The sequence below is a fragment of the Chionomys nivalis genome, chromosome 8, assembly GCF_950005125.1.
Source record: "Chionomys nivalis chromosome 8, mChiNiv1.1, whole genome shotgun sequence".
NCBI lineage: Eukaryota > Metazoa > Chordata > Mammalia > Rodentia > Cricetidae > Chionomys > Chionomys nivalis.
The window spans coordinates 47,820,128-47,828,813 of NC_080093.1; positions in this window are offsets into that span (position 1 = coordinate 47,820,128).

Sequence of the window (8,686 nt, forward strand, 5' to 3'; positions counted from 1 at the left end):
GCACTCAGGAGGGCAGAGGCAGGCAGATCTCTGAGTTCGAGGTCAGCCTGGTCTACAGAATTAGTTCCAGGCAGTCAGGGATACACAGAGAAACCCTGTCTCAAAATCCACCAAAGGAAAAAAAAAAAAATCCACCAAAGAAAAATTTTAAAAATAAACTTGTCAGTTCCCACACATATATATTTCATGATTTGCACTAGTACCTCAGCAGCAATTATTGATATAATCATATTTACTTATTTAATCTACTAAAGAAATAAAATATATTGAGAAAAATCTAATATACTACCTTAAAATTTTTGGAGTAAGATTTATTTGGTGCAGATGAATCTTAATAAATACATTGTACATTTATTCACTACTATGTATTATTTTGATTTATGGTCATAAATTGGCCTGTCATTTTACTTATTCATATGTATTAGTGGCTTCTCTATTGCAATGATAAACACTGAGATCAAAGAGACTTCTAAAAGACACGGTTTATTTGGGCTTATGGTTCTCGGAATTTGTCACGGCAGGAAAGAGCAGGCATGATGGCTGAGTAGCAAGATGAGAGCTCGCATCTTGACCTATGCAAGCAGGAAGCAGAGAGAGCAAATTCAAAATGGCAGGAGTCTTTAAACTCCCAAAGCCGTCCCCCCAGTGACATGCTTCCTCCAACAAGGCCACACCTCCCAAGTCTCCCCAAACAGCACCACCCTCAAGCATCTGGACTATGGGGGACATTCTCATTCAAACCATCAAATCAAGCATGTGTTAGACTTTCATTGCTGCGACAATTTAAGAAACATTTTAAGGAGAGAAGAATTTTTTGCTTCCCATGGTTTTAGGGTTTTCCACTCATCATGGTGGAGAGCACTTGGGACAGCTGCTCTCACCATGACCCGGAAGCCAGGGGTGAGGTGAGGTGGGGTGGGGTGGGATACGCCCGCACTAGCTCACTTGCTGTTTTCTTTTTCCTCTATGACTCCCAGCCTATCAGACCATGGTGCCTGCATTCAGGTCAGGTCTTCCACACTTAGTAAATCCTCACAGACACATGGGGAAGCACACTTCACTTATCTTCTAGACATAGCCTAACAGTATGAAGGAAGTTGAAATCAAATACTCAAAAGTCGACACAAAAGGAATGGCAGCAGCTGGTAGATACTACCTTGCCTTCAGATGGAGGCATTAAATCCTCTGGAATTTTCCATGATAGCATCTGCAACACACAGACAGTGCCCTTCTATAAATGCCTTAGGCATGCCTAACTCCAGAGTTTGTCCTTAGAAGGCATTTGCTGTGGAAAAGTCCACGTTCTCTGCTGGACTGGTCTTTGAGATCCAGGATGCCTGTGCAGGACCCAGTCCTGCAGGGTCAGGCTCACACCTGTGTCTGGTGTAGCAGAGCTGTTTGGGGATTTCCATATAGTAAACTACGCAATATTCAAACTCAGCTAAGGGAGGAACCGCCCCCGCCCCAGCTCTGTAATCCTGGCTCTCTTCTGTTTCCTTCAACACATTTGTGCTTCAGTAAAAGTATAGAGAAGCCAGTCATAGTGGCAGAGGCAGGTGGATCTCTGTGAGTTCAAAGCCAGCCTGGTCTACAGAGTGTTCCAGAGCAGACAGGGCTACAGAGAAAGACCGTATCTCAAAGAAAAAAGTAATACGAAATGATTAAAAGTGTTGTCTAAGGCTGAAGAGATGATGGTTCAGCGGTCAAAAGAGGTTCCTAATCTTGCGGAGATTTCTAGTTCAGTTCCCAGCATCCATGTTGGGCAGCTCACAGCCACCTGTAACTCTAGTCCCAGGGGATCTAATGCCTCTGGCTCCCATGAATAAATGCACAAATGTACACAGAACCACGACAGAAGCACACATATACATTATGTAAAAATTTTTAGGAAATAAAAGTGCAGTGTAGAGTTAGCAATTTGAACTCTGAAACCCCTCCATGGCAAGGACAAACAGGCTGAACTCAGTAGGGGGCAGCTCAGTCCCCCCAACAGCTGGACTCAGAATAGACTTTGGACTCATCTCTCGATAGCGCTTCAGTAATCTCCTTCAGTGCTCAGCTGTGCCAGGACAGTGGGTGGAAGACACTGATAAGGATTCGCTAAGGTTAGCCCAGAGCAGTGCAGGGAACCTGCTGTCTCAGACAGTGAGACAAGAGCTCATTTACGGGCAGGACATTTCAGAGCATGAAAAGCCTGGTAATGTTTTTTGAGAGCCCAGTACTGATTACTAAATATGTAGGAACCCAAAAATGTGAACCTGTTCCACATCGCCAGGAGGTCAGAAAGTTTCAGCTTTTTCAAAGTTGTTGACAGGTGTGGCTACAAATCAAGATATCCTAACCTGGTTACTTGTTGTTTTGGATGCAGGGCCCCATAGAGGTAGATCTGCTCCACCCTGACCAAAGGTCAGAGAATTCAAGCACACTTCAGCTCCTCCCTTTGAAATAGGAGGTTTGACCTAGGGAGTGGCTGCCTGCAGGATATTTGATCTAGGGTGGGTTCACCACCCAAACATCAAATACTTTTCTCAAGAATTAAAGACTTGAAGTCTTAAGTATTGGAGCAAATGACTGTTCTGGTTGTCCTTTGTATCATGTTAAAGCAATCTTTTGCCTTCTTCCCCTTTTTGTATTAGGGTATAAAAGTGTATGAAAAATAAAGGCGGGTGAACTCAGTATGCTGGAGGCACTGAGTTGCCTTTCCGGTACCATCCAATGTCTCTGTGTGTTCCTCTTACCTGACATTTCTAACCCTCACACTCCTACCCTGGAATGCACGAACCTACCACAGCTAGGATCCCGGCAGAAGTCACCCCCAAAAGGTGGATCCTGACACAAATGGTGAGTTTCTTCCTTAAAAATTGAAAAGGGTGGACTGGCTTGGCAGTTAAAAACATGTACTACTTTTTCAGATGACCTGGATTTGCTTCCCAGAACCCATATTAGGCAGTTCATAACTGTCTCTAACTCCTGTTCCAGGGAATCTGGTGTCTTCTAGCCTCAACAGACACCTGCACACATGTGGTGTATATAAACTCACAGGTACACACACACACACACACATACACATAAAACATGTTAGTCCTTTTTCTAATTGTAAAATGAAAGACTTCCAGAGCGGGGAGACTCTCACTCAAGTCTCAGGATAACACGACCCCCCAGGAACTCATGAGAGACTGTCCTTGCTGCAATCACATGAGGTTTATTGACAGGACAGGAGCCAGTGCACTGGGGCTAAAGCTCATTTCCCACGCAGGGGTAGAGAGATCGACCCTGAGTAGCTGGGAGAAGGGGTGTTTAAGGGAAGAAACCACAACCCAGTAATCCAAAGGGGGTAGGGAGGGCATCATTGGAAAATTCCAAAAATACCAGTGATCACTGAAAATTCTGAAAATACCAGTGAAAATCACAAGGGGGTAACTCCCTGTTTCTCAAGATTATTCTCAAGATTATAATCTATCTTCAGCTAGTTCCTGAAACAGAGTAACTGAACCGACTAACCTAGATTTTTGGTTCTTCTCTCCCTGCTTAGATTTTTGGCTCTATTTTTTCTACTAGAGGGGTCTGGATTTATCCAGGTCTTTCAAAAGGAGTTTCAGTTAAGAAATGATCCGCCTGCCTCTGCCTCCCGAGTGCTGGGATTAAAGGCGTGCGCCACCACCACCCGGCAAGAAATATCTAAACAAAGAGTACTGAAACCAAAAACACACGTGTGTGCAAAAGTAAACAAGTGATATGTTTTACCATCGTTGCTTGTGCTGGTGGAAATTGTTTATACGCCAACAAAGGAGGAAAATATATAGATGAATTTGATTTATGGAATTGAGCCCCTAAATTTTATAGCTTTGTATGCAGAGAGCAATTTTCACCCTCCCTGTTTACTCTGGGCATCCCCAGCTGGCCTCTTTCCTCGAGACTTTCTCAGAAGAAACACCCTCCTCCTTCACTCTGCACATTCCCCTGCTACCTGACACATAGCTCCCGAGAACTTCCCAGTTGCCTGCAAAGGGAAATACACCCAGGGGTCGATCGCTGCCTTTGTGCTAACGAGGTGCTTACTAGAAAGATCGTCTTTATCTCTAGTCAGCAGATATTTTTTCTAATAAGTGCACAGAATTGCTGGTGTCCCTGTGTCAGAGGAACAGCGAATGGCAATTGACATCAGGAGACCAGCCGGCCAGAAAACAAAACCCTGCTGGGTGAATCTCAGATAGGCAAGGCCCTACCAGCCTTGGCCCCAGAATGTTTCTTGCTAGTGCTGTGTCTTTGCATGTTTGGAGCTGCCATTTTTCTCTGGTGTCTGGCATGGTGTGAATGGACTTGGGGAGATCCCCACCGCCCTTAATGAAGTACAATAATCTTTTGGAACTATCCCATTCCACTGGGCATTTTACTATGAGATGATTTCTTCTTTTTTAAAGAAGACAGATTTATTTATTTATCTATTTTACATAACAATTCCAGTTCCCCCTTTCTCCCTTCCTCTGGCTATCCCCACCTTCCTCCCACCCCACCCCCATCTGCTCCTCTGCTCCTCAGAGAGGGTAAGGCCTCCCTGGGAAGTCAACTAAGTCTGTCCCATCACTTCCTTGAAACAGGACCAAGCTCCACCCCACCCAACCCTCATGTCTAGACTGAGCATGGGCTCTACAAAGTCAGTTCATGCACTAGGGTTAGATCCTGCTCCCACTGCCAGTGACTCCACATACTGCCCAAGCCACACACACCATTGTCACGTGCATTCAGGGGGCCTGATTCAGTCCTATGCAGATTCCCCAGTTGTCAGTCCAGAGTCAGTGAGCTCCCACTAGCTCGGGTCAGCTGACTTTGTGGGTTTCCTCATCATGGTCTTGACCTCTGTGTTCATATTGTTGCTCCTCCCTCTCTTCCACTGTACTCCAGGAGCTCAGCCCAGTGGTCAGCTGTGGATCTCTGCATCTGCTTCCATCTGTTTCTGGATGAGAGTTCTAGCTTCTCTGGGGCTGTGAACTGTAGGGTGATTATCCTTTGCTTTATGTTTGATATCCACTTATGAGTGAGTACATACTGTATTTGTCTTTCTGGGTCTGGGTTATTTCACTCAGGATAGTTTTTTTTTTTTTTTTTTTTTCTATTTCCATCCATTTGCCTGCAAATTTCAAGATGTCATTGTTTTTTACTACTGGCTAGTACTCTATTGTGTAAATGTACATTTTCTTTATCCATTCTTTGGTTGAGGGGCATCTAGGTTGTTTCCAGGTTCTGGCCATTATGAATAATGCTGCTATGAACATAGTTGAGTACATGTTCTTGTGGTACGATTGTGCCTCCTTTGGATATATACCCAAAAGTGGTATTGCTGGGTTTTGAGTTAGATTGATCCCAAATATTCTGAGAAATTGCCATACTGATTTCCACAAAAGCTGTGAAAGTTTGCACTCCCACCAGCAATGGAGGAGTGTTCCCCTTATTCCATATCCTCTCCAGCATAAGATGTCATCAGTATTTTTGGTCTTAGCCATTCTGATCAGTGTAAGATAGTATCTCAGAGTTGTTTTGATTTACATTTCTCTGATGGCTAAGGATTTTGAGCAGTTCCTTACATGCCTTTCAGGCATTTGAGATTCTTCTGTTAAGAAGTCTCTGTTTAGATCTGTACCTCATTTTTAAATTGGATTATTTGGTATTTTGATGTCTAGTTTCTTGAATTCTTTGTATATTTTGAAAATCAGTCCTCTGTCCAGTGTGGAATTGGTGAAGATCTTTTCTTAATCTGAAGGCTGTTATTTGTCTTATTGACTGTGTCCTTTGCTTTACAGAAGCTTTTCAATTTCAGGAGGTTCCATTTATTAACTGTTGCTCTCTGTGTTACTCGTGTTATATTAGGAAGTGGTTCCCTGTGCCAATGTATTCAAGGGACTTCCCACTTTCTCTTCTATGAGGTTCAGTGTTGTGGTTGGATTTATGTTTAAGTCTTTGATCCATTTGGACATGAGTTCATGGCAACAGACATGGACCTATTTGCATTCTTTTTTTTTTTTTTTTTTTGGTTTTTCGAGACAGGTTTCTCTGTAGTTTTGGAGCCTGTCCTGGAACTAGCTCTAGTAGACCAGGCTGGTCTTGAACTCACAGAGATCCGCCTGCCTCTGCCTCCCAAGTGCTGGGATTAAAGGCCTGCGCCACCACCGCCCGGTGCTACTTGCATTCTTACACGTGTCAAAATCCAGTTAAACCAGCAGCATTTGTTGAATATGCTTACCTTTTCCCATTTTATATTTTTAGCTTCTTTGTCAAATGTCAGGAGCCATTTTCCAGGGATGATAGTGGGAACCATTGTCCTGGGGATGTTTGTAGAGAGCCCCACACCCCAACTGTATTGAGAACTGTTTGTTGGCAGAGCCCACCCCACACCCAACTATCTTGAGAGTTATCTGTGAGCAGAACCTGCCCCGCATTAAAACTATCTAGAGAACTGTTTGTGGTTGGAATCACAAAAGGAATGATTCCTCTTGCATAGAGAACTAGGTGTGTCGACTCGTGACCTCCTGACTGAGGAATCGTGACCTTCTGACCGAGGACTCATGACCAAGTATCGGCTTGTGACCATCGCTGCAAGATCCCTTCCTGCCCTGACCATGCCCCGGCCCCCATCCCAACCCAAATTCCTCATCCAGGGGCTATATAAGCCACAACCATGACGCTAATAAACGGAGGCTTTGACAAGAACTCTGCTTGGCCTCCTTTCTCTCTCTTGCCCATGTCTTTTCAGATAGCGCCTCTCCGGGACCCTGGAATAACTGACCTGCCAGGCAGGTTACAACCCCTAGACTAACTGACCCGCCAGGGCGGTTACAGTCAAATATCAGGTGTTCATAGGTGTTTTCATTACTGTAGCTATATAATAGAGTTTGAAGTTAGGTATGGTGCTGCTTTCAGATATTCCTTTATTGTACAGGGAGGGTTGTTTTGGCTATTCTTGGTTTTTTATTTTTCCATATGAAGTTGAGTGTTGTTCTTTTGAGGTCTGTGAAGAATTGTACTGGGATTTTGATGGGTGTTGTATTGAATCTGTAGATTGCTTTTGGTAAGATTACCATTTTTAGTATGTTTATCCTACCGATCCATGAGCATGGGATATCTTTCCATTTTCTGATATCCTCTTCAATTTCATTCTTCAAAGTCTTAAAGTTCTTATCATACAGGCCTTTCACTTGTTTGGTTAGAGTTACTCCAAGATAGTTTATGTTGTTTGTGGCTATCGTGAAGGCTGCTATTTCTCCAATTTCTTTCTCAGCCCATTTGTCATCTGTATATAGAAGGGCTACTGATTTTTTTGAGTTAATATTGTTTCCTACCACATTACTGAAGGTGTTTATCAGCTGTAGGAGTTCCCTAGTAGAGTTTTTGGGGTCACTTATGTATACTATCATATCATATCATCAGCAAATAGTGAAAGCTTTACTTTTTCCTTTCCAATTTGTATCCCCTTGATCTCCTTTTGTTGTCTTATTGCTCTAGCTAGAATTTCAAGTGCTATATTGAATAAATATGGAAAGAGTAGACAGTCTTGTCTTATTCCTGATTTTAGTGGAATCACTTTGTGTTCCTCTCCATTTAGTTTGATGTTGACTATTGGCTTGCTGTATATTGCCTTTATTATGTTTAAAAACGTTCATTGTATCCCTGATCTCTCCAAGACCTTTATCATGAAGGGGTGTTAGATTTTGTCAAAAGCTTTTTAGCATCTAATGAGATAATCATGTTGGTTTATTTCTCTCCATTTGTTTATATAACATATTATATTGATGGGTTTTTGTATGTTGAACCATTCCTGCATCTCCGGAATGAAGTCGACTTGGTCATGGTGGATGACGTTCTGCCCCCTCAAGCAGTGGAAAGACTCTCCAAAATACTTTAGCCAATCCCCATTTCATGGGTAGCTCGCCTTTCACCAGGAGAGGTCATTTTTAAGGCTCCAATTATGCAGATTATCAAGACTTTAATTTTCCTAGGAAAACCCATCTTAAGCATTCAGTACCACCACCATGAGGGCCAGCCTCTACCAGCACAGGGCTTGATGGGGATCCAGCAGTCAGTGAACTAGGACTTTTCTGACTAAGAGAATAAGGAAACACACTGCTGAGGGGGCAGAACGTATGCGGGTGTCTTTACAGATTCACTTGAATGAGACTCAGATACGAGGTGCAAGGGGGACACTGAGATGGGCTGCTGGGAGTGCAAAGTTATCTGAAGACTCATCCACACCATGGACAGCCTACCAGACTCGCAGACAGAGACCGGGGAGAAGGGCTGGCTGGTCTGGATTCTAACAGAACCAGCCTCTGGTTGGATTTCAAGTTGCCTGGTGCTAATGTGTGAGCAATAGAATCCTGCCTTGAGCAAACCTTTTGTGCAACACCCAAAAGGAATTCATTTGCATCCAGAACACAGTGCCATGTCCAGTCCTGTGGCCCAGTGGGGATCACTTATTTAATGGGTTCTCTGTGTGTGTTGGAAATGACTCTGAAGTGGATTTCCCCTACTACCTGAAGGGGTAGCTAGGTTGAACTCAGAAATGTCAACAACTATTATTATGACCAAGCAGAAATCCAAGAGGTGTTTCTATGATTGCTCAGATTACTTAGCCACAGCAGAGGATAAATTCGGTCCTGTAGTTCCAGAGATTGTCTTTTTGTTTCACACTGCA